The sequence below is a fragment of the Stegostoma tigrinum genome, chromosome 16 (genome assembly GCF_030684315.1).
Source record: "Stegostoma tigrinum isolate sSteTig4 chromosome 16, sSteTig4.hap1, whole genome shotgun sequence".
Classification (NCBI taxonomy): Eukaryota; Metazoa; Chordata; class Chondrichthyes; order Orectolobiformes; family Stegostomatidae; genus Stegostoma; species Stegostoma tigrinum.
In genome coordinates, this window is record NC_081369.1 from 22,981,716 (window position 1) to 23,009,091 (window position 27,376).

The 27,376-nt window shown below is 39.2% G+C and overlaps 1 long non-coding RNA gene across 4 annotated transcripts in view; it reads left to right on the forward strand.

Moving 5' to 3' along the window:
- LOC132210636 (uncharacterized) overlaps positions 1–27,376 on the forward strand; it is a 305,286-nt gene that overhangs the window by 90,173 nt on the left and 187,737 nt on the right. For all 4 annotated transcript variants that reach the window (XR_009446784.1, XR_009446786.1, XR_009446785.1 and 1 more), the window contains 2 exons: positions 1,610–1,856; positions 11,960–11,995. This is a non-coding gene — a long non-coding RNA (uncharacterized LOC132210636). The remainder of the gene's footprint in view (positions 1–1,609; positions 1,857–11,959; positions 11,996–27,376) is intronic.

The window sequence follows — 27,376 nt, forward strand, 5'->3', positions numbered from 1 at the left end:
ATGGTGCAGTGGCCAGGAGGCTCATCCTCCCTGCAGCTTTTTTCCTCATCCACACAGGGAGCAAGTACTCGTACCTGTTAGACAAGGTCAAGACCTGCGGCTCCTCTGTTGCTGACTGCAGGATCCCTCTACCTGCCTCACTTACATTCAACCCTGCTGTCCCTGGCCACTGACCAAATTTGAATTACTTAATCTACCAGGTGTGATTGCCTCCTGAATCAAACCATCCAGGTACTTCTTCCCCTCCCAGATGTGCCACAGTGTTTGACGCTCCAATTCCAACTCATCATCTCTGAGCTGAAATTCCAAAAGCAACCAGCACTTGCTGCAGATGTGGTCACTGCAGTTCCCATTGGGATCAGCCAGCTCCCACATCATGCAGCTACAACATATCACCTGTCCAGCCATTTCTGCTTAGTTAATTACTTTATTAATTTATGTAATTTATAATAAAACGTTAATTAAATTAGTTGATACTTTCCTCCCTCCAACAGCTTCCACCCCAAAGAAAGGAAAAAAATAAATCTCTCTACTCTAGATTGCCAAAATAATAAAAAAAACTTACCTTACCGACCCTCCACACAGTCTTTTTTAAGTTAGAGGAGGAAGATGGGTGGGAGACACTACACATGTAGTGTTTTGGGTTTAAGACAAGGCCCAAATATAATAGTTCACTTCCCGGCTTGTGCTGTCACCACTGCCACCGCTCGAATCACGAGGTAAGCTTTTATAGCAAAACCTTATCTTCCCAGCTGCCCCCAACTCAGGCTTTCACTACTCCCGCTGCTCGAATCAAGCAGTTCAAGTAGTTTTACAAGACAAACCCTGATTATTGTTATCAACCATTGCATTATTCTGTTTATGAATGAGTAATGGAACAAGACATGCAAGAGGTACAATTCTGTTCTTAAAATTAGCCTTTGATAAGAGAAAGTTCCTTTCAAAATTTACTTTAAAGTTTTAATTTCCTTTAATTGTTGAGGGGTTCAGTTGTTTATTGACCAAATATAATGTTGCCTTTCTTACTTAGGGTGTCAAGGATTAACAGGGATCAATGCTGTATTTTTAAAAAATGCAATTTTATATGTTTTTTTTCACTTTTGTGCATGATCATTACATTTGTGTCCAATAAATCGAAAAGGACAATCAAATGAATGATTAGGTAGAATCCACTGTAAATGAATAAATTTTAACTCTGAAAAACTTGATTCTTCCTTGAAGTCATTTCTTAATTCTAATGAATAAACTTAATTGCTATAGAATATTGTATATTATATTTGAGATTATTTCTTTTGGATTTTTATTCATTTTCACTTCATTTAACTGAAGCAAAAATATACAGAATTTCATTTTAATTAGAAAGAAAACTGAAGAAATCAAATTAATAAAATTCATAACGTGAATGGGACAATAACCTTTGTGTAGATCTAAGAAATTTAAAGCCTGATAAGTGAACCCCAATTTGGATTTTTGCACACTACAAGTGACGCCTAACGAACATTGATGCAGACTTGTTTAAGACTCCAGAACTGGGAAGGATTATAGTTGTTGTTTGAGAAGTGACTGTTTATACAATGCTTTTCATGTTTTTGTTTTTCTTTTCAAATAGGAAACAAAATATGCCATTCATAAACCTGCCTGGGATGGTGCATTTGGAGTAAAAAAAATTGTCAGCTTTTGTTGATGATTCAAAAGGATCCTTTGACACCAACGTCCCTGACAAAGATCCTGCAGTGCACTGGAGTGGTGATTTTTGGACCCATCAACTAAAGTAGTAACAGCAGAGGCACTGCTTGAAGATGAAAAAGATGACAGAAGTAGCTATAGCAGCTAGTGTGATCACACAAGCAGATGGGGTATGTGATAGACAATATCTTATGTAAAATTCACTGTCATCTAGTGATTTGTATGCAAGGCAGTAGTCCATGTACTGCGCACATGTTATTTCTCATATTTTGGCTTTATGCGCCTTTTTAAATTTAACAGTGGCACAAATGTAAAACATATGCCTTTCCAGATTATCGTTTTTTGAATTGTATCTTTTGACTGCCGCAGTTAAAAATATAAGCAAAATTTGTTGTATTTCCCTTAAATTTTCTTGTTTTTTTTAAAAGAGTAACCAAGTTACAAAATCCATATATCCCACTTGGTCTTCTAAGGGCCTGTCTAACACTTAGAAGTTCAATTCCTTGCATTTGATTTTTAAAAATAGTATTTCTGTCCCTGTGGATGAATGATGGGATATGAGAGCTGATTGGACAAATTGCAAGAAAGCAGTAAATTTTTTAACTCTATAGGGCAGCTATGTGGTGTTTTAGGGAACTACTGGTACAGTCTTAAAGAGGTAGCCTAATGTACCCATAAACTATTGAGATTTGTTTTGGAGGTCACAATGTTGCATAATCTGTGGATTGCAGCCAGCAAAGTCTCATTCTGGCTAAAATGTTTTTCTTTCATCCTCAATCAATTTGATATATTAGTATTCCAGCATTGTAACGATCAGCACAGGCAATTTTTCTCATGTAATGATTGATTTAATACAGTTACAAGTCTTTGTGATCTGTGTCAACATGATATTAAGACTAGCATTAATTAATAAGATTCCAGTAATGAATATGTTGAAAAATTTTATACTTGAAGACACTGGCCTAGATTTTGTTCTCAGTAGAGGAAGAAACTGCTTTTGGCCTTTAATTCTGGTATTTTGCTCAGAATCATTTAGTAGATTTGTCATCAGGAATTTCTCTTAGTCCGACATCTCTTTCAGAGCAGTGCCTTCCAGAGGAAATCCTTTGCACCTTTGAATACTGCAAACAGCAGTGAAATCCTTGAACCAATCAAATTAAAATATCTTTGCTGAGGTATGCGTTGTTAATCAGGAAGTAAAAAAAGCTAGAAATATAAATTTACATTTCAATCATGCAGCAAAAATAAAATATAAATTTAAAAATACAAATGGAATGAGGGAACATATGGGAAAAAAAAACTGTATTTATTCATGTTCACACCTTATTTTACCCAGAGAATGAGACTCCAGGCTTGTAAAATTAATTCTTCAGATCCTGAAAGGCTATAGTGCACTACTAACATGTCATTATAAATACTCTACTACTAAATATTCAGTCACTGTGAACATTTCCAGCTCTGTTTAATTTGGAAGTACCCTAAGGCCATGAGGTTGTTGACTTGTTTGCCGAGCTGGCTTGTTCTCATTCAGACATTTCATCACCACACTAGATGACATCATCAGTGCAGCGTCTGATGAAGCAATGTTATTCTACTCTATTTGGAATTTTTACTGTCTGGTCCGTTATGGTGAGTAGTGTCATTTCCGATTTTGATCTGTATGGGTTTGTACATGGAACCCAATTCTGTGTATTTGTTGATTACATTACAGGTGGAGAACTATGTTCTGAGGAATTCCCGTGCATGTCAATGTTTGGCTTGGGTAACTGTGGTTACCTTGTCTCTGTTAAACTGATGGCTTTCATTGTTTGAGTGTACTGATATGAAGGAGAGGTAATATCGGTATGCTCAGACAATGAAAGCCATCAGTTTAACTGGGACAAAGTAACTATTGTAGCCCAAGCCAAAGATGGACATGCTCAGGAATCCCTCAAGGCATAGTTCTGCACCTGTAATGCAATCCACAAACATATAGATCAAAACTGGAAATGGCACTAATCACCACAACAGACCAGACAGTATAAATTCCAAGCGGAGTAGAATAACATTGCTTTATCAGGGGCTCCACTGATGATATCACCTAGCATGGTGATGAAATGTCTGCATGAGAAAGCCAATTCAGTGAGCAACCACAACCCACAACCCAAGCTACAAATCTTTACCAAAACTTTAAACCCTAAAGTCAAGCCGTGGAGCTGAAATTACTGAGGTCTATTGACAAAGATTGGAACAATACATTATGTGAAGAAGCAGGGTATCTCTGAAAATAACATCTGACTTTTCAAGTCTGGTTGTACATGAGTACCTGCCAAAGGCTACTTTTGATTTACCCAGCAATAACAGAGGAGTGCTGATAACTTTATCATTATTATCACAGCAAAAGCTGAATCATTAGAAATTAATCGAATGAAACTTGATGTATTGCTGATTTTTTTTTAAATTTCATTTTTCCTTTGTAAACCATATTGAATGTAGGCCAGAAGTGGTCTTGACCATGAAGAATAAAGGCTTTAAGTCTGTGTTTATTAAATCTCCCTATCTTTCACAAATGGTATTTCTGTTGGAAAACTGAAGCAACTGGGGATATTATCTCTCTATTTGTAACACAAAGATTTGTGTCAGTTTATTTCTGACTATAAATATTGCCTATCCTGAGCTGTCACTATGTTTTTCATTTATGTCTTAATCACACCGTAGATTTTAAAATCTTCCCTGTTCACAGAAAAACCTCCCCACAAATTTGATTCCACCCTTAGGCAACTGCCTGTGTGGAGCTGGCACATTCTCCCAGCATCTGCGTGGGTTTTGTCTGGGTGCTCTCACAGTCCAAAGATGTGCAGGCTAGGTGGATTGGCCGTGCTAAATTACCCATAGTGTTCAGGGATGTGTTGATTAGGTGGGTTGTAGGGGGCAGTTCTGGGTGGGATGCTCTGAGCGTTGGTGGACTTGTTGGGCTGAAGGGCCTGTTTCCACACTGCAGGAATTCTATGATTCTAAAAAAAATCTCTAAAATAGAATTCTCATCACTGTTCTTCACTGACTTCACTAGTTAACTCTGGCAATAAACTTTATCGCCTATTTTAAATATAGCTTTCCATTTAAAAACATATCATCCACATCCTTAGGAAATCTAAAGCATTGCTGCCTTTAAACTCTCTTTTGCATTTTGTATAGGTAAGCAGGGGAGCTAATTTTCATTTGGGTTCACAAAACAAATGTGAGACAAATGACTGGTAATCTATTTTTGGTGATATTGTTAGACAGACTAAGATTGGTTGGCAAACTGGAAAAACTGTTGTTCTTTGATAGGCTCTCACAATGTTTTATGTCCACTTTAATAGGCAATACTGCCCTTGATTTAACACCTCATCCAAACGACAACACATTTTTAATAATATGAACCTGACTATGCCATTCAACTCATTGCACCTGTTTTGCCACTCAACATGATCATGACTGAATATTTTTCTCTATTCCATACACCTGCTTTCTCCCCATAGAAGTTTACCTATTTTCAGTGACTTTGCCTCCATGGCATTCTGTGGTGGAGAATTCTGCAGGTTTATTACCGTCTGAGTGAAGAAATTTCTCTTCTCTCTCAGAAATGACCTATTGCATATCCTGAGGCCATGGCCCATAATTGTGGTTTTCTGCCCCCCCCCGACCCCAGCCATGGGGAAACATCAGCACTGCATTTAGTCTGTTCAGCCCCATCTTGCATTTTATACATTTCATCTCATTCTTCTAAACTCCAGTGAAAACATGCCCAGTGGACCTAATATCTCCTCATATAACAAAGCTGCCATCGAGGGAATGAATCTGATGAATCTTTGCTGCACATCCTGTATGGTAAGTATATCTTTTTTTTAAGTAACAAAATCAAACTCTGCACAATATTCAAGTTGTGGCCTGTCCAAAATCCCTCATTCATCTCCCCACCCCGCCCCACCACCAATCTTTCTTTCTTTCTGCCGTGCCCTCCTGATCAACCTCTTCGGCTTGATCTTCCCCTCATTTCCATCCAACTGTCTTATTTCGCTTACTGAATCCGCTGTTTCCGTTGTGGCTGCCTTTACATCGGGGAAACCAAACGGAGGCTTAGGAACCGCTTTGCGGAACACCTATGCTGTGTTCGCAACAAACAACTACACCTCATAGTCGCAAACCATTTCAATTCCTGCCCCCCAACTTCTCGGACGACATGTCCATCCTGGGCCTCCTGCATTGCCACAATGATGCCACCCGAAAGATGCAGGAACAGCATCTCATATTTCTCTTGGGAATTCTGCAGCTCAAGGGTATCAATGTGGACTTCACAAGCTTCAAAAATCTCCCCTCCCCCGACTACATGCCAAAACCAGCCCAGCTAGTCCCTGCCTCCATAACCATTCCTCCCACCTCAAGCCCCACCCCATCCCCTACCCACTGACCTCATCCCGCCCCCCCCAACCTGTTCGTCCTCCCTGGACTGACCTATCGCCCCCGCAACTCCCCATCTACATTCACCTTCACTGGCTCTAACCCAGCCTCTTTGACCAGTCTGTCTCCTCTCACCCTATTTTCTCCTTTATCCATCTTCTATCCACCTCCCCCGTCTCCCTATTTATTTCAGAATCCCCTTCCCCTCCCCCATTTCTGAAGAAGGATCCCGACCCAAAACGTCAAGCTTTCCTGCTCCTCTGATGCTGCTTGGCCTGCTGTGTTCATCCAGCTTCACACCGTGTTATCTCAGATTCTCCAGCATCGGCAGTTCCTACTATCTCTGTCTTATTTCGCTGCTCATCTCCCCACTTTATTCATTTAACCCCAGGCATATAGGTAGCTATGGCAAATGTTGTTATGCACTGATCCCTTATGGAAGTCAGGACAGAGGTGACCATTGATGACACCCTTCTTGCTCTCCCACATTCTATCATATTTTTCTTCATTTTATGTTTAGTTGCCTAACTCTTCATAATATAGCTGCAGTGAAACTACCTTGCACCTGCACTCAGAACCTCTAACAATTAAGATCAATATGCCATTTGCTTTCCAGCTTTCCTGCCGCACTTCTATGCTTGCTTTCACTGACCACTGCACAAGGAAACCCAGGATTCTTTTATACGTTAACCTTTGCCAATCTATTATCATTTAAATAATACTTTGCTATTTTTTTCCATCCCAAAGTGGACAACTTCATATTTATCCATGTTACACTGCATCTTGGCGTCATTCATTTGCCACCCTATGAACATGTCTTAAGTAAACTGAAGCCTCTTTCTTTTTTTCCTTCCACTTACACTCATATCCTGTTTTGTGTCATCAGCAATCCTGGAAATATTACACTTGATTCCCTCCTCTAAATCATTCCTACGTGTTGTGAATACCTGGGGCCTAAGCTCTGCTCTGTTATTATTAATGATACTAATTTAATTTAATTCCTCCTTCCTGTAAGGACATTCCTTCCATCGCAATTCTAGGAAATTATTTGTGTCACGTGGGATTCCTTATATCTGCAAGTCTTCTCCCAAGTAGTACACCATCATGACTTTTCTGCATTGTCACAAAACCAAAATCCCTGAACTCCCTAACGTGATGTCACTGCTGGAAGTGACCACACTGATTATAGTGGTTAAAAAAAATCTCTTGGAAAATTGAGGATTATCAACCAGTGCTAGTCTTGACAACAATGCCCATGTCCTGTATATGAATTTAAATAATGTGTGGCCGTCTATGTGGGTGTTGGCAGCAGAAGCAGTCAACCATTTCAAAAGCAAGTTGGTTGGGCCCTTGCAGGAAATAAAATGTGCAACCTAAAATGAGAGTGTGGGTATGGGAGTGACGGGATTACTGTGTGTAGAGTTGGCAAGGAGATGATGGGTCAAATTGCATCCTCTATAGTAAATGGCTCTATGAATCCATAATCTTCTCATTCCAAAATGGAAATATTACCATGCTGATTTTTTAAGTCGCTAATAATTCACAAATTAAATCACAATATTTTCCACCTTCCTTCAAATATTTCTAATATTCTCTTTCTACCCCACCCCTGCAATACCTTGACACAGATTTTATTTTCTTCGACAGTAGAAAGCATCACATCGATTTGCACCCTTGTTCTTCTCGGTTTGCTGCAATATTGGCTTAAGGAGGTGAATACATCCTCTTGTAAATCATATCAGATAAATAACATGCACCATGTTCCATCCTTCCAGCTGTTTCATTCTCTCCTACACACAATCTCATGGATGAACATGCAGTGTTGACTCCAGCTTCTCTCTAGCATAATCTGTCCTCTTGTTTTCTATGTATCAAGTCTGAGGTCTGAGTATAGAATCATAGAATCCCTCCAGTGTCCAAGTAAGCCATTTGTTTCATCGGGCCCATGCCAACCGTCTGAAGAGCATTCAAACTAGACCCACCCTTCTACCCTATGCCTGCAACCCAAAAGCTTAAGCAATAAAGTAAATTAGGAAGGGCCTAAAAGAGAAAAGTGAAGGAGAGAGATGCAAAAGTGTAGTAAGGAAATTCCAGAATGTAGACTGTTGAAGGTTCAAACCAAGCCAGTGGTGGATTGATTAAAATTAGGGGCGTCAAGAGACCAGAGTTAGATGAACATAGAATTCTCAGGGGACTGCGAGACTAGAAATTAGAGAGATCAGGAGGGATGATAGCAGGGAGGGATTTGAATTCAAGGTAAGAATTTTAAAACCAAGATGCTGTTTGACAAGAGCCATTGTTGGCTAGCAGGAGTTTAGGAGATAGGGGTCGCTGTGTGGCAGCGTTTCTGCTGTCTAATCGACCTGACCTACACATCCCTGGACACTTGGCTATTTAGCATGACCTATCCACCTAATCTGCACATCTTTGGTCTGTGGAAGGAAACAGGAGTACCCATAGGAAACCCATGCAGACACAGGGAGAATGTGCAAACTCCACACAAATGGTCACTGGAAGGTGGAATTGAACCCAGGTCACTGATACTGTGAGGCAGCAGTGCTAATCGCTGACCACCATGCCACCCATTAAGAATGTGATCCCTTTGCTAGTAATAATTGAACAAAATATTAGCTGTCAAAATGAGAAGATGCATTAATCAGAGAGAGAGCAAGAAAAGTCTGAATTTATATTGAACCTTCCATGACCTATGGGCATCCCAGAATAATTTACAACTAGTGAAGTAGTTGTGAAGTTTAGGTACTGATATAATGTAGAAAGTTCACTGTATTAAAAACACAAGGGCAACTATGAACCTAGACCGGGCAACAGAGAGAAAGTAGATGGTAGCAAAAATAAAAATGTGATTCAAAAAGCAAAGTACAATAAAAGAAAACAGAAAAATGCAAGTATTAGGGACATAGTAAGACTTAAAAAAATGAGGAAAATAACATTGAGGTGCTGGTGCAATGAAGGCAAGGCAAATGATATAGCAACTCTCTCGGAAGACTCCAAAATTTTTTGATGCATTGGCAACAACAAACTACCTAGTGCCTTTAAAATGTCTCAAGATGCTTCACGGGAACATTACAAAACAAAAAGATTTGTTTACTGACACCAACTATTCAAATGATCCAATGACTGTGCAAGCTCACTGCTGATTATTTTTAACTGCATATGCAACATCTTGTCATTTTTTTCAAAAAATAAATTCTTACTTTGTTTAATGCTTTTTCTTACTACTGCATATACTGTTTCAATTAACTTTTTCATGTTTGGACTTTTAGAATTTTGTCACTCTTTTTAAAAAAATATGTACGAGAGATATTGTTGGCAATGTACATGCCCTGTCGGAAGTGCAGATAAAACAAAATATGCCATTGAACTGTACAAAGAAATATTTTGTTTTGATGACCAAAAGCTTGGGCAATAAAGTAAATTCGGAAGGGCCTAAAAGAGAAAAGTGAAGGAGAGAGATGCAAAAATGTAGTAAGGAAATTCCAGAACTTAGACAACTGAAAGTTCAAACAAAGCCAGTGATGGACTGATTAAAATTAGGGGCATCAAGAGACCAGAATTCTCAGAGGACTGTGAGACTGGAGATTAGAGAGATCAGGAGGGATGATATCATGGAGGGATTTGAATTCAAAGGTAAGAATTTTAAAACCAAGATGCTGTTTGAGCAGGAGCCAGTGTAGGCCAGCACGAGTTTAGGGGATAGGGTTTGGTAGGTGGCAGGGCAGGTAGAGTAGGTGAGGAGGTGAGGGAGTTTGTATTAACTCTGTTTCTCAGGAGCTTCAAAGTCATTAAGAAAATAATTTCAGACATAATAGCTCTCAATTTATTTCGTAGACTTCTATCCAACTGATTAGCTGCGGAGGTGCCAGTGTTGGACTGGGGTGGACACAGTCAGAAATCACATGACACCAGTTAAAGTCCAACGAGTTTATTTGGAAATTCAAGCTTTTGGAGCCTTGGTCCTCCTTCAGGCGTTAGTGAGGGAGGGACTGTCAGATGCAGAATTTTTAAGTAAAAGATCAAGGATTCACACCACTATGAGGATGTACTAGACAAACCTAAGATACTATTAAATCTTTCATCAGTTAGAAGGTTTTAATTGATTAATAGAAGACATTTGTTCGGCCACACTTGGAGTACTGTGTTTAATTCTGGCTGCCACCTTACAGGAAGGAAGTGGAGGCTTAGGAGAAGTTGCAGAAGAGGTTTACTAGAATGTTGCCTGAATTAGAGGGTATGAACTAAAAGAAGAGGCTGGAAAAACTCTGGTTGTTTTCTGTGGAGTGGCGGAGGATGAAGGGAGACTTGATAGAAGTCTATAAAACTATGGGATCCGTATATAGGGTTGGTGGTCTGAATCTTTTTCCCCAAGCGTTGGCTAAAATTAGGAGCATGCATTTAAGGTGAGAGCTGGAAAGTTCAAAGGAGGTTTAAGAGGGAAGTTTTGTTACATGGGATGATTTGAGTGTGGAACGCGCGGCCAGCGGTAGTTGTCAAGACAGATCCAATAGGGGTGTTTAAGAGACTTGAGATAAAGATGTGAATATGCAAGGAATGGAGGGATATGGACCAAGGGCAGGCAGAAGTGATTAGTTTAATTTGGTATCATGTTTGGCATAACATTGTGGGCCAAAGGGCCTGTTCCTGTGCTGTACAGTTCTATGATATGTATATGTAAATTCCCAAATTCCTTTCAAGTCATGGACCTGAGGGAACTAAAGGCTTCATCAGTTTAAAGAGGTGACATTTATGTAAGTCTTTGCATGTTAGGTGTAGACCTTGTTTAGAATCTGTTTGTATTTTAGTTTGGAGTCAGACTGGTTTTATTTCTAAAGTCGGAACTGTTCAGATGTACTGTCAATTGGACCTAAATGGAGATGAGATGTTGCCTGGAGGCAGATTTAATTTTTAATTTCAACTTTCTTTTTATAATTGAAGTACTAAACAATAATAAGATGAACATTTTAACTATATTTTAGGTGTTCCTATCTTGTATTTTTCAGTGATAGCATCTAATTCATGAACTTGCTAATTTTAATTCAAGATTCAAAATATTTTGCTTACGCAAATTGTGTAATTGTGAAATTTCTTTAAAAATGCTTTAAAAGATATCCACAGAATTGATAAGTCTGAGTACTATTGTCTCACTGATTTCTCAGCAAGTGAAAACTTCTTGCTTAATTTTTGTGAGGATGTGGTGCACCTCAGTATAATTATTTATTTACTTTAGCAATTTATTGGGCTTTTCTTTTGTTTTAATTGGCAAGATATATATGCAAGCAATTGGTTATTATCAGTATAAAACTGGAATGAAGTTCAGTGACCGAAATAATTCTTGCTTTGACAGTTGAGCTGTTTTAGCAGTACCTGTAATCTCACAGCAATCACTTCAGCATTCATATAATATTTTTCACATTCTTGCATGGTATCTTACCACAGATGATAAATTAAGTCTTTTAATCCAATCAGAAGTAATGTGAAAAATGTAAATTAAATAACTGGAGAATTGAAAACTAACTACTTGACCTCTATTAACAAATAATGTATTGGTTTTGCTGAGAATGTATAATAGAGAATACATAAACTTACTGGACAGTGTAAAATATGGCATGGAAAAGTGGATCACCATTCAATAAACACAACAATTTAATGAAAAATGGAGGAATGCTGCAGGCTAGTCAGCATCAGGCTGCCTGGGCCTCCTGTGTTCCTCCAGCTCCACAATGTGTGGTCTCTGACTCTAACATCTGCAGTCATTGCTCTCTGAATTTCTTGAAAAATAATGTCATGCAGGTATAATTTATGCAGGGCTTACCAAACTCTGCTTTAATTTTGGCAGATATTTGTTTGGAACTCTGAAGAAATTGTGGCAGTGGTAAGTTAAGCACTTTTCTGATCCTTTCTTTGGTCTTCCACAAGCTCTCATGCTAGGTCAAAAAGAACAAAGGCAGTGACTGGAGTCAGTGTCAAAAGATATCAAACCTACCCCAGCAAAACGCTTGGGTCAAAGTAGCCCAAAATGTGCATTAATATTTTCAAACAGAGGTAACTCATGTCAGAACTGGTGAAGCACCAACATCCTTCACCACAATTAATACTAAACAATGAGATAACAAGGTGTAGAGCTGGATGAACACAGCAGGCCAAGCAGCATCAAAGGAGCAGGAAAGCTGACATTTCAGTTCTGGACCCTTCTTCACCTTGTTATCAGATTCTCCAACATCAGCAGTTCCTACTATCTCTAATACAAAACAATGTATTTTTTTAAGAAAATCATTCTGCATATAAAACACAATGGCTCAAAAATTCTTTGAAGTCTGAATCAGTCACAAAGATGTCTGTTACTTCCAATGGAGGCAGTGTGCAAATTTACGAAGTCTGCTTCGTACAAAGCACCTTCTAGATGGAGGGAGATGATTAAGCTGGCTGTGGAAGAGAATGTGAGCTAGATGTGTGGAATGATGGGAGCCACAGGCAGGCTTCTGGCTTTTCTGATGTTGTACTGGAGGCCTTAGTTGAGGAGGTGTAGAACACAAATTATTTCATTGATTTGCAGGGGCCTAGGAAACCATCCAAACTGTCTAGTATAACGAGGTGTAGAGCTGGATGAACACGGCAGGCCAAGCAGCATGAGAGGAGCAGGAAGGCTGACGTTTTGGGCCTAGAGTTTGATATCTTTTGACTCTGCCTAGAGCCCGAAACCTCAGCCTTCCTGCTCCTCTGATGCTGCTTGACCTGCAGTGTTCATCCAGCCATACACCTTGTTATCTCAGATTCTCCAGCATCTGCAGTTGCTACTACCTCCAAACTGTTTGAAGGCTTTGGGAGCTGATAGTTGTGGCAGTCACTGACATGATTGTCTCCTTGCTTTGATCTTCTTGGTAACCATGTCTCCATGACAAATATAAGATCAAACCAACTTACTCTGTTTGTACTGTTAATTAATTTATTTTGATCTGAATACTGTTTTGGGTGAAGAAATGTCTCCTCACCTCCGTCCTAAATCGTCTACCCCAAATCCTCATAATGTTACCGCTGGTTTTGGGCACATCCATCATTGGGAGCATCTTTCCTGCATCTACCGTGTCCTGTCGCAGAATCCCTACAGTGTGGAAACAGGCCCTTCAGCCCAACAAGTCCAAACCGAACCACAGACCGTCTCACCCAAGCCCATCCCTCTGTAACCCATCTAATCTACACATCCCTGAACACTACGGGCAATTTAGCATGGCCAATCCACCTAGCCTGCACGTCTCTGGACTGTGGCCATGCAGACCCTAGGAGAATGTGCAAACTCCACACAGACAGTCATCCAAGGATGGAATTGAACCTGGATCCCTGGTACTGTGAGGCAGCAGCCCTAACCACTGAGCCACCTGTGCCACCTTAAACAAGCAGTGCTTCAGGACAGAATTCAATGCACCCCAGATGGGACTTGAACCGGCAAACCTTGCCTTAGGAGGGCAGTGTCTTAACCATGTCCGGTTAGAATTTTATAAGTCTCTGTGAAACCCCAACCTGGTCAATCTCTCCTCATACATCAGACCCGCCTTCCCTGGAATCAGCCTGATAAACCTTCGATACACTCGTTTGGGAGCAAGAGCATCCATCCTCAGAAAGAAATACCAAAATTGTACACAACATTCCAGGTGTAGTCTCACCAAGGTCTTGTACGTCTGCAACAACACATCCCTTCTCCTGTACTCTCAACCTCTTGTAATGAAGGCCAACATACTGTTTGCCTTCTTTACTGCCTGCTGCACCTGCATGCTTATCTTTAGCGACTAGTGCACAAAGACACCCAGGTCCCACTTCTCTCTCCCAATTGAAAGCCTTTGAGGTCGTAATCTGCCTTCTTATTTTTGCTTCTAAAGTGAATTACCTCACATTTATCCAATTATACTGCGTATGCCATTGATTTGCCAGTCACCCAAACTGTTGAGATCATGCTGAAGGACCTCTGCATCCTCATCACAGTTCACGCTCCCACCCAACTTGATATCACCTGCAAATTTTAAGATGTTATATTTTGTTCCCTCATCCAAATCACTAATATATATTGTGAATAGCTAGGATCCCAGTATCGATCCCTCTGGTACCCCACTAGTTACTACCTGCCACTTTGAAAGGACCCATTAATTACTACCGTTTCCTCTCTGCCAGTCAGATTCCTATCCATCTCAATACACTTCCCCCAATCCCATGTGCTTTAATCTTGCACATTAATCTTTTACGTGCGACGTTGTCAAATGCTTTCTGAACGTCCAAATATACTACATCGACTATACTACATCCCCATTGTCAACTTTACTAGTTGTATCTTCATAGAATTCCAACAGATTTGTCAAGCATGATTTCCTCTTCATTTGACTATGTGGTAGATTTCATAACAATGGATGATTGCTCTACTAGATTCCCATTTTTGCAATGAAAATGCTTAATTATAATTTAAAAACTACTTAAGTCTTGTTTCTAGAAATTCCATATATGATATAATGTTAGTTCATAGATGTTCTATAGCAAATGTATATGACAATTGGATTGTATATGGTTTAATTGTTTGTTTAGCTTGGATCATGCTTTAAGCTTTTTTGATTCATATTTTAAAACTTGAGTGACAGTCGATGTGATGTTCTACTGTTTTTGAAGGCTATATGTGAGATTTTATGGAAGAAGATTTGTTCAGTTGTTGTACAAGCTTGAACAGAGGTTTTCCATGTGTTTATCCAGGTATATTGCTGAAAATATGTGGAATTTCAGACACCTGTAGACAGACTTGAAGGATTGAAAAGTTAAAACTCACCACTGATAGCAGCATAAGCTGTGAAAAGTCAAAGTCAGCTACAATACAAAGGTTGTAAAAAAAACTGTGTAAAATTATCATTGTCATCACAGAAGTGGGTCAGTTTCCCATATTTCCCAGGTATTAAATAGTTGGTACTTAGTGTAATCCGGAAAAGAGAAAGCTAGGATGATAACAACTTATTTGCAGTTTACTCAAGAGAATCACCTCACCACTGAGTTGAATCGTTCTTTGTACAAGAATGTACAGTGAACTGGACTGCAAAGTATTGGATGCATTTTCAGTACCATGTGCCTATGCAACAAATTCTGTTTTGTATGGGAGAATAAATTTTCTGCAAAGGCAAGGATGATTGGATGTTTCTTTAGCAAATTGATGATAAAGGCGATCTAGCCAAATATAATTAAATAGAACTGTATTGCATGCATTCAATCTTGCAGCCATATTTTCCTGTTGTGGCCAAGAAAGGCCTTATCTTTTACAGGGCACTTCTGTGGAGGTTTCTAATTGGGCCAAGACTTCTCCTTTTGACTGCCTAGGTACGAAGTTTTGGATGTTATTGAAACTTGAGCCCCCAGAGCTTTGAAGTCTTGCAAAATACTATACAGCAACTGCATAATGAGATTATGTTCCAGATTCACATTATGGAAGTTACCAAGACGTAGTTAACTGAGTATATTGGCTGTATCTTTATTCAGCTGACGAGATTGATCTGCAGCATGACACTTTCCTCTGCACACTGCCTCCAGAGTCATCTGTAAGATTCTTACGAAATTGTCAAGAATTACCAATGAAAGTGATCTTGTAAATTTTGTGCTGTTTTAAAACAATCTGTATTTCTGTACTTACTGTCAAAATCAATAATCTCACAATCCTCCACACTATACTCAATCTGACATCTTGTTGCTTTTTGCAGCTTCATGGCGTTCTTCTCACAGCTTACATTCCCACTTATCTTGGCATGGTCAGCAAATTTAGATATGTTATTAGCTTAGATGAAAAGTAATCCAGTGTTGAGGCCCTAGCACTGATCCTGTGGCACTTCTTCAGCTATAGCCTCCTAATTTGATACTGCCGTATTTATTTCTAGGAAAATTGGTAGCACAAAATTACTTGCCTACCCAACCGCCTTCAATCCCAACCCTAGCCTGGTTTAAATTTGTGGTCCAGGCCTTTGTAATAGCCATTCGATCTAAAGCAGTTATCTCTATTTGTGTCAGTAATTCCTCTATTGTATTGTGAATGTTTCACACATTCAGATAAGGAGTCTTTAATAGCTTTTACAATTATTTACATGACCATTGGTCCCACACTGTTTAACTAAATCGCCGTGCTGTTCCATTATTAACACATTGATCTTCAGCTTTCTAAATCACCCTTCATCTCTTTTCTTTTAAAGCCCTATCTACAACCCTCATTATTTAGTTCATCAGGATAGCCTAGATTAAGTGGAACCAATTGCAATTGGAACAACTTCCTCTTTTCCCAGTACTGGTGCTCGTGCCCGTGAATTGAAGCCCCTTCTGTCCATGCCAGTCTTTGAGGCACATGCATAATTCTCTAATCTTAACCTTATGCCAATTGACATACAGTTCATGTAATATCCAGAGATTAAGATGGAAAATGAAAGCTTAGTTTATGACATTACACAGTGCTCAAGTGAGTGTCAAGGATTAGCTTAATTCAGCCTACGTATTTGCTTGTGTTGAGTGCTATTCAAGGCATTGTCTTAATGTCCTAGCCAACATTTGTGTGCTTCCTTTGCTACCAAAAAAATATTTAGTTAGGCTTCTGCCTTATGTTGACAGTCACTACATATACAATTGCTGCAATACTCAGTGATATGGGAATAGCACTTCAATTGTATACGTCGCACTTTGAAACATTGCTAAGAAAGAACATCAATGCAAGTACATCTTACTTTCTGGATTTGCGTCCAGCAGAAGTCATTTTGGCATTTTGTAAACTAACTGCTATTCAGCAACTTATAGCAAATACTAATATTCAGTTTTGAATTTGGATTGATGATCATTCATTCACAGGGAATGCTTCCTCTTTATATCCATATTTATCTTTTTTCAAACATGCTGAACATATGAATTAAAAAGTTTAACAGGATATGCAAATTTGTGGTAAACTGTATAATAGAACTTTTTGATGTGCAACAGTTGAATTGGGAATAAGATGCATTTGCTCTCATGCTTCTTGCTGTGTCTGTTCCTGTTAGAACTGTACTGCTGTGTTTCCGTTATAATCTATTTCAGAATCCACTGTCCAAACTATCCTGAAGGAAATCTCTTGTATAAACTGAACAAAGAAGAGACTTCTTGTTTCACTACCCAATTAAATAACTTGCATGTAAAATGTTTGTCTGAACCAACTGAAGTAGTCAATATGTCAAGTAGGAACTGGCAAGCCACATGTAGGTTAAATGGCCAAGGAGAGGATTTGGAACAATCTGACTTGCTTTGAAGTTTCTTAGAGGAAGCAAATGGAAATGTCCACTTAGCCTATTTATGTAATCTAATACAATAACTTCCATAGTGTAGCCACTTCTTTATTCCCTGCAGGTCATCTGTCCATTTTAGTGCAGTGTAAAGGGCTTTGCATTCTCCTTAGACACTGCCATTTCATTCATGTTGGAAATGTGAAACTATCAAAATAAGTCAAGTAAGTCATATGTTTGAACAGCTGCTATACTGTAACTTGATTTAGCTGCCAGTAAATATAATGAGAGTATGTGCCAAATAATACAGGATGTATGTACTTTGCGACCATCTTATTTTGTGAGATGTAATCTGACATTTATTCTGACAACTTCAACTATCTGTTAAAATTACTACTGAGTAGTGGGAAATCCTGGCTGTTTTATATGGTTTGAACATATTTGATATATATCCAACCCTAGTTAGCCTGGAGAAGGTGATGGATAAAGCCAGAGGAGAAATATTTAAAAAGGATACGAGGGGCAACTGTTTTACACAGGCAGTAGTTGATGTGTGGAAATAACTGCCAGACAAAGTGATAGATACAGATACAGTTACAACGTTTAAAAGACATTTGAATAAGTGCAAGAACAGGCAAGATTTGGAGGGATATGGGCCAAATGCAGGCAGGTGAGATTAGTTTAATTTGGGGACATGGCCGGGTGGACTAGTTGGACCGAAGGGTTAGTTTCTGTGCTGTATTACTCTGTGTTGCTAGGGTAAGCTATCCCTTGAACCACTGCAGTCCATGACGGATAGGTGCACCCACAGTGCAACTGCAGAGGGATTTCTAAGATCTTGATCCAACAGCAGTGCAGCAATGGTGATATAGTTCCAAGTCAAGATAGCGCATAGCTTGGGAGAGAACTAGCAGCTGGTAGTTTTCCCCTGAAAATGATGCTCTTGATATTCTAACGTTGTAGAGTTTGAGAGTTTGGAATGTGCTGTACTTAGAGCCTTGATGAGTTTTTACTTCGCGTCTTGTAGATGATGCTCACTGCCACGCTTCATTATAATGGACGGAGCGAATGTTGAAGGTGTGAGAAGGGGTGCCCATCAAGCAGACTGTTTTATCCTGGATGGTGGCAATGGTCCTGGGTATTACTATAGTGGCCTTCATCCAGGAAAATGTAAAGTATTCATCAGATTCCTTATTTGTGCCTCGGAGATGATGGACAGGCTTTGAGAGTCAAGAGGAGAGTTAATGCAGTATTCACAACCTCTGACTTGTTCTTTCAACTACAATATTTATATGGCTGATCTAGTTCAGTTTTTGATCAACAGTAACTTCCACAATGTTGATAGTTAGTGATTCAGTGATGTCAAACCCATTGAATCTGAAGGGACAGATGGTCTTTGCTTAGTATTTGTGAGGCATAAATGTTACTTGCATCTTATTAGCCCAAACCTGAATGTTGTCCAGGTCTTGCTGCTTTTGAACACGAACTGCTTCAGTATCTGAGGAGTCACAAATGGTACTGAGCATTGTGCAATCATTGGTCAAAAGAGTCACACTCTTGTCCCCAAGGCTGTAATAAATCCAGGAGCTGAGTGGCCTGGTGGAACTGAAGCTGGTTGCCAGTGAGTGGGTGATTGTTGAGTTAGTACAGCATGATAGTATTGCTGATGAATATCATGCTGATGATCCAGAGTAGGCTAAAAGACAGTAATTGGTTGGGTTGGATTTGTTATGCATTTTGTGGCCACGTCAAACGTGAATAGTTTTTCACGTTGTCAGGTAAATGCTGGTGTTCTAATTGTACTCAAACAGGTTGGTTTGAAGTGAGAGCAGGTCTGGAACATAAATAATCAGTACAATTACTGGAATGTTGTCAGGACCATATCCTTTTGCAGTATCCCAAGCCTTAGCCACTCCTTAATAGCCTGTTGAGTGAATCAAATTGACTGACTGAGAGCTGACATCTGATAATGGGACATCAGGAGGAAACCAAGTTGGATCATCCACTCGACACTTCTGGCTGAAAGTTGTCCAGCATTAAGGACACGGAATTTTGTACAGCCTCCTCCTCCAGTGAGTTATTTTGTTGTACATCACCATCCATGACTGCATGTGGCAGGACTGCAGATCTTAGATCTGATCAGACAGTTCTTGAAGTGCTTAATTGTACATCACAAACTCATTAAAATGCTGTACAAAATTTTTGTTTATTTGACTGTAAGCAAAAGACATTCTTTCATGTTGATTATGTCTGTCAATGGAGAGTTGGAATGCAATGTTATTTTCTAGTATAAATATAGGTAGTTATTTATTTTCTTAGTTACAGTAGAATTATTGCAATAATTTAGTAAAATTATATTTATAATAAAAGATATATTGGATGGCATAATCAGTATGTTGTTTGAGAAAATTTGCATTTTAATAGTTATTTGAGCATCTACAATAATGAAAATTCTTTTATTCAAGCACGTTCTTCATGCACCCCTAAAAGTTATATTAGCAATACCAATCCTTCCACAGTGCAATGAATTGGACATTCTTTGTTAGTGATTTCAGATTGTGACTGGTACTAATCCGTTAACGTAATTGAGCAAGAAGACATGATGAACGCTCCCCTTCTTGACTGAAGGGCATTCATTGCATGTCATCCTTACCCAAGTCTTTTTTGAACTCATTTAAGAATTTAAAGCTTCTCCTAAGTTGGATAATAATTATAATGCTGCTGTAAACAACCACACAGTTAAGTTAATCAGAGATAGCAAATACTGCAGATACTGGACTCAGAACAACAATATGGAGCTGGAAGAACATTCTGAAAAAGGGTCCCCACCCAAAACGTCAACCTTCTTGCTCCTCTGATGTCGCCTGGCCTGCTGTGTTCCTCCAGCTCCATACTGTGTTGACACAGTTAAGTTAATCCTGATTGAAGAATGATTAGCTCAGAAATGAAACAAGTCAAATGTCAGTTTTTGGATAAAGTAATTAAATACATTGATCAACAAAAATGTCGGGTTTATTTAATACATGGTCAGTAACATTACTTAGACTCAGCTGTGTACCCTTTGGTTGGTATAAAACTTGCCTTCTAAAAATGTGAGCTGGGTCCCAATTTCAATTTGGATAATTAGAATGTATATATTAATAACAGCGGATTGAAAATATTTCAAAACAATATGGTGTTTGGAGGTTGCCCACTTGAGAAGCTTTGGAAAGATCTTTCACAAAATCTCTACAGATCATTATTCACTGTGAGGAAAACAGACATTTTGGATCTGTATAAATAGAATAACTGAAGTGGCATCTCCTCAACCAATTAGATTTAATGATTGGAAATTAAACACAGGATGGACTGAGAAGGGAGTGTGAATTAGAGCAGATGAATTCAGGAGCAAATCAAATACAGAAAAAGAGAGGGAAACATGTGAGAGATAGAGATGAAAAGGAAAATTAAGAACAATGGTCGAAAAATATAAAATTTGACATTTCTGAAGTCCCTTTCAAAAATTCAAACCTGAAAGAATAAGTCGCCATATTTGTAGTAATTTCCTGTGCCAGGGTTTTATTGGAAGTAATTAACTGCCTTTACATTGGTAAAAATGAGTTACACTATTGGTATTGCTATGCATTAGTTTGGTTTATATCTGCCATGCAAATATTGCAAGTTCATGCATTCATCACCTGTCAGTGGTGAGGCAGATGACAATGTGTACTGTGCACTAATGACAGATACTAATGCAACTGGAACAGTTCTTTTAGACATTTGCATTTAGCCTCATTATTTTATCTTATTGCCATTTATACATAAATAAAGGTTTTCCAATTGCTTTGGTGTCATGTCAACAGCAAAATTTGGGCCTTTAAGGATTGTCCTCACCTGCAGCCTTTTCAATGTTTTAAAAATTCCAAATGACACAAGAAGATTCGCAGTAGTGCTAATATTCTTGGTTTTATAATCTGCCTCACTTTGGTTAGTATCTGCTTCATCAGTTTAAAAAAGCTACAGATTCCAGTGATTTGCTGCAGTTACTATTTAACACACATCATGTGTTGTCCTATTTAATATCACCAAGCATGTAGAAATAGAGAAGTTGATGCATACTAAGAAACTGTTCGTTGTAAAGTCTACAAAATAGAGATGGAACAAAGTTGCTAAGTGAGCACAATTGAGTTAAACTGAAAAAATTAATTACGCAAAAAACGTTCTTCGTAAAGAAGATTGTTAATTTCTGCTATTAATTTTTAATTTCATTAAAACATCCTGTAAATCAGGAACAAAAACAGAAGTTACTGGAAAAGCTCAGCTGGTCTGGCAGTATCTATGAAGAAAAAAATCAGAGTCAACATTTCGTGTCTGGTGACCCAATCTCAGAAGTTAAGCAGGGTTACTGGACCTGAAACATTGACTCTGAATTTTCTTTGCAGATGCTGCCAGACATGCTGAGCTTTTCCAGCAACATCTGCTTTCTATTCTACTTCTCATTTGTTGGCCACCTTCTGTCAGTACCTTGCATGTTCCAATTGTTGACTCTGACTCTGTACAGAAACAAGCACGGCCATCATGACCTCCAGAATCCGGAAGATGTCAACCAAGATCATCTTAGTAGTCAGCGAAAGGATCAGAGAAGCCTGCTGAAACTAGAGGAATTTTACCCCATAGAAGTAGTAGTAAAGTTAAAGCTTGGTAGGTGCACAAGGGGAAACTGTCATGCTTCTGCTATTAAAACACAAAAGTATTATTCATTTGCACCTATTGCTTACTTATTCAATATATGTGATGAATGGGAAGATGTGATTTGATGGGGACCAATGGAAAGAATGTCCAAGGGGTGGTCAGTTGGCTGTAGAACTGTTCAATGTCAGTGACATTGGAGGAGGGTGGTTGCAGAGATTAGTTGTGGTTGTTGCATGCACTTCTTTCATCTGATGCAACCTAAGTGAACCTTTAATTAATAATACCAGCCCAATCTGGGCAACAATGTGGATGGCTAGTAATCCATACCACTCACCATCTTCCTTAATCCACTTCTCTATCTTGCTTTTCCTTAGAATTGTCTGACGAGATCTGCACTTTGAGTCTCCCACAGGCCCAAACTTTGCTGCTAGCCGCACAAATTTGTACTGTGTAGCATATTACAACAATTTGCGAGACCTGGTTGTCACATGCTGCAGGGCAAATCTAGATTTGTTGGAACACCTGAATACGCCATTACTCATTTGATCACACATCTGTAGTCACGGTTTCCATTTGATCACTGTTGGGTCTTATTAATCAACCTTCTGACTGATGTCATCTTCTGAATTTGAAATGCACATCTCTTGTCTCAAAGCAACTTAACAACCCAACCCTGTATATGCTTAAAGTCCAAAGATGACAGGAACTTGGAGGGCCGCAGGATTAAAACGTCACAGTTGATCCATGGGAATCTTGTGTGCATTTACAGGAAATCCTTTTGTGGTTGCAAGTTGGAGCAAGACCTCTTGTGGTTCATGAATTCTCCATACCCTAGCGTCTAGGGTATGGAGATTGCCAAGTCATTGTAGTCACTGACACCTTGCACTTGTAAGAAGCCAGCCAGTGACTCAAACCTGAGCTCATTACAACTGACACCATCACAGGCAATGTTCACATAATTGTCGGCAAGGGAAGGTAGCCGATCAGTCACCTGTTTTGGTGACTTCAACTGAGAGATCTTTATATTTGTTTCTGGTAGAGCTGTGAAAGGATCTGAAAGCAAAAATGGTGGTGACTTTGACAAATATCTGATAAAGACAGAGGAATCAAGCTAGAGGACTGAAGCAAGTTGTTATCAATAATTCAGAAACTCAGAAAGTGAATTTGGGTTTTCAAGTGCTTGAAGATGAGTATATTTAAGAAAGCAGATCCACGATTTTCATAGGCAAGACATGTTTAGTTAAATGGATGTAAGCTGGAGATTTATTGATCTAAAGTGTGATGTGAATTGTATGTAGAACTTTAGATATAGTAGATAAATGTTACTTAAGATAGAAATGATATTAATGGGCAAATTCAGTGATCCACAACCTCAGTGGGGAATCATGATTCAAAGAAAATGGTTTGATAATCGGTACTACAACATTGTCTGCTCATGCTCCCTTTGAATGCAGTTTTTCACTGGTTACTTAATTTAGTGTCAAAGTCAGGATCCCATTTGCTGTACCCATCAGGAAAATTTGTGAAATATTTTAAATTACCAAACAAATACCTTTACCAATTGTAAAATGACACTGAAAAATGTTTGAGCCATTCCAGTAGTCGAATTCTCAATAAACAAATAATTGTTCTCGCAAATTTTGCATGAACGGTTCTTTTTTTAATTCCCAGGGCTTTTCTGCAGAATTCTTTCAAGTACCCTTTTAATAGAGTACTTTATTTATCTGTCTCAGTGATACATGCTGACAACCATACTGCACTAACAATATAATTTCTATCATAAAAAAACCTCTGCTTTATCCAATTTACTGTTTAGAGAACCCAAATACAATAGATACTTTATACTGAAATCTTGTTTGGCATGACAGGATGTCACTTTGTCAGGACTTATACTGTATCAACAGTCACTCTATTAAATGGTACTGGCTGAGAGTTTGACGAAATGAACTCAGTAACATCAGCTTCAGTTACAGTAGACAGTCACATCAACTTGAAATTGCCACAATATCCATACTCATTTAAGGCAGGATTGACAAAGCAGCTTCACTTTGTGTTTCTTTATGAAAATAAACTTTGCTTAAAATTGGCCACATTCAAAATTGTGAATGGAATACATATTCTCTAATGTCTAATCTTAGATGTATGTTGAAAATTACATCTCACTTTCCTGATTTAACTATTATGCTGAGAATGGTGCTGATGGGTCAAGCTTGGATCTAAATCCAACATGAATGGGACAGAGATGTAGTTAAAATTGACATTAGTTATTTCTGTCGTGATCCTGGCATATTCTTTGCTCAATGCCATTTTTCCATAACATGAAACCTATATAGGCTGACAGCTGTTCTAGGCTATTACAGTCAAAAATCTAGCTCTTGTAATTGACAACACATGATTATTTTTAGTGATTAAATATATTTGGAGCTCATCAATTAAATATAGTGGGAAACATGTCACTGCCATTGTATGAAAAGGGAACATAGCTTCAGTTTAGTAGATCATTGGATCATCATGGTATGGTTAACCAAAAGACTCCAGCATTCAGATCACTTCAATCTTCTTTGTCTTACATTATCTTGGAAAGTTTCTCTCACCATGGATTTTGTAATTACCTTTTTTTCTGGATTGAGGAACTGTTGGAAGAAAAGAAGCAACAGCCCGTGGGAGCTGTGCCTCTCAGAAAACACAAGATGAGAGTGATGGTTTTGGAGTAGATCTGTTGTTCGGGTTATGGGTGTTGAGGTTGGTTGTCTCGCCGAGCTGGTTTGTTGTTCCGCAGACATTTTGTTACCATGCTAGGTAACATCCTCAGTGCAGCCTCTGATGAAGCATCATTGTGTTTTCCTGCCTGGTTTTTAAACTCTGGGGTCTGTCGTGATGGATTGCCTCATTTCCAGGTTTCCTCAGTCGTGGAATGTATATGGGGTTGAATTCAATGTGTTTATTAATAGCCTGCTTCGTGGACTGCCATGCTTCCAGGAATTCTCGTGCTTGCTTCTGCCTAGACTGCCCCAGGATCTTGGTGTTGTCCCAGTTGAAGTCGTGGCTCTCCTTGTCCATGTGGATTGAGATGAGTGAGTACTGGTCGTGTCTTTTTGTAGCCAGGTGGTGTTCATGTACTCTTGTTGTTAGTTTCCTTCCTGTTTGTCCAATGTAGAGTTTCTCACAGTCTCTGCAGGGGGTCGTGTGGATGACATTGGTCCTGTCCATGGCAGGGAGTGGGTCTTTAGTTCGGTTGAGCACTTGTGGGATTGATGTGGGCTTGTGTGCCATTCTGATGCCCCGCGGTCGTTGAAGCTTGTGGTTAGCTCTGACATGTTCCTGATGTAGGATCGTGTGATGAGTGTGTCGGGGTGTGTAGAATCTTTCTGATGCTGTTCCTGTAGGCATCTCCTGATCCAGTTCTTTGGATATCCATTTTCCTTGAACACTTGGAAATTGTATTCCTCCTCCTCTTGGCGTAGTTCCATATTGCTGCAGTGTGTTGTTGCCCTTTTAAGTAGTGTTCGCATGCAGCTTCGTTTGTGTGTGCTGGTATGGTTACTATTGAAGTTCAGTACGTGGTCTGTGTGTGTGGCTTTTCGATGTACATGAGAGTGATGGTTCTGGGATATTAGGTGTGAATATGATTATCGGCCAGAACCAGTACTTGGTGTGTACAGGCTCACTGTAGCTTTGATGGACCCAAAAGCGGATGAGTGCATCAAGCTGGCTATCTTGGACATCTGAACCTTCCTACAAGGATACCTGCTGTTAGTGCTGCTGGGTACTGTATTTGGCCAGAGGCTGTAAGTCACCATAGCTCTTGATTTCTTTTCCACTGTCTCTTTCCATGTATTAGAAGTAGCCACCTTCCCCTGTATGCTGGGCATCTTTCACTGCCTATATGTTACCATTAGGGCAGGGCACCAGACGATCATTTGAAAAGAGTACTCCAGCCCATTAATGTGTAAGTGATGGTTGTTCACAGAAATTGGATCATGCAAAGCACTCAGACAGTCTTAATAGTACGTATGTCCTGAGACATTGTGCTATCCCATCATCAGTTGGTCCTCTGAGGAACATTACAGGATATTTGGTAGCAAGGACATAGATAATCTCTTCAGACTTGGTTCATGACACCTAACAATAACCTTAGTACTCTGCAGCAGCATACAGTCGAAGCTATGAAGCCACCAAGATCATAATTAAAGATACTGTAGGAATGCTAACGTTGAAGTATAGGTATTGTGAAAGGAATATCCATGAAAATTCTTCCATATGGTTGTATGTTACCAGAGCCTTGCAAAGCAGCCTAGAGAAGAAGTAGGAAAGATTGGCAGGGAAGTAGGAATACAGAAACAGGAGTAGGCTGTTCAGCCTGCCGAGTCAGCCTCACAATGCAATACAATCATGGCTGATTAATGTTCCGATCCCTTTTACCTACCCTCTCCTCGTTACCTGAGGTGTCATTTTTAATCAGAAGTCTTTCAGTCTCTAAACATACTCAAAAGACTGATCTTTCACAACCTTCTGTGGTAGAAAACTCCAAAGGTTCACAACAACCTGAGTAAAATTGAAAAAAGTCTTGGATCTAAGTGGCATTCCCTCACTTTTAAAATGTTACTTCCTGGTTCTAAACCCCACAACTAGGAGGAACATCTTACATGCATTTACTGTGTCTACCCCTTTAAGTATTTTGCAAGTTTCAGTGAGGTCACCTCTCATTCTTCAAAACTCCAGATTATAGGTCCAGTCTGTCCAATCTCCCTTCATAGGACAGTGCCGCCATCCCAAAAACAAGTCTGGTGAACCTTCATAGCACCCCATATATGGGAATAATATCCTTCCTGCGATAAGGAGTACAGAACTGCACAAAGTACTCCCAGAACGATATAACCAAGTTCCTACGTGACTTATCAACAAGGCCACCAAAATCCGTTTATACATCTACACATTCCAATCGTTTACCATTTTAAGACATATTCTGCACATTTTTTTCTCTGACCAAAGCAGACAACCTCATTTTGGTACATTGTATTCCATCAACTATGTTCTTGCCTATTCACTAAGCACGCCCAACTTCTCTTGAAGCCACTTTACTAATATGCTAGTAAATGAGAGGAGAGATACTCTGATGTATCCTTTTGACTCAGGGATAGCAATTGTTGAAAATTGGGAGGTGTAGCTCAAGAGTGTTGTCAGGTTATGTTGGTTGAGCCAAATAAGAGGTACACCACCCCGGTTGCTGTTGGGAATTTGAAATTTCCCTATTCTGAACCTAGGTGATGCCAAGATGTTGCAACAAGACTCAAGACAAGTTAAAATGGCCTGAGACTTGTGCAGCTGTTGGCAGG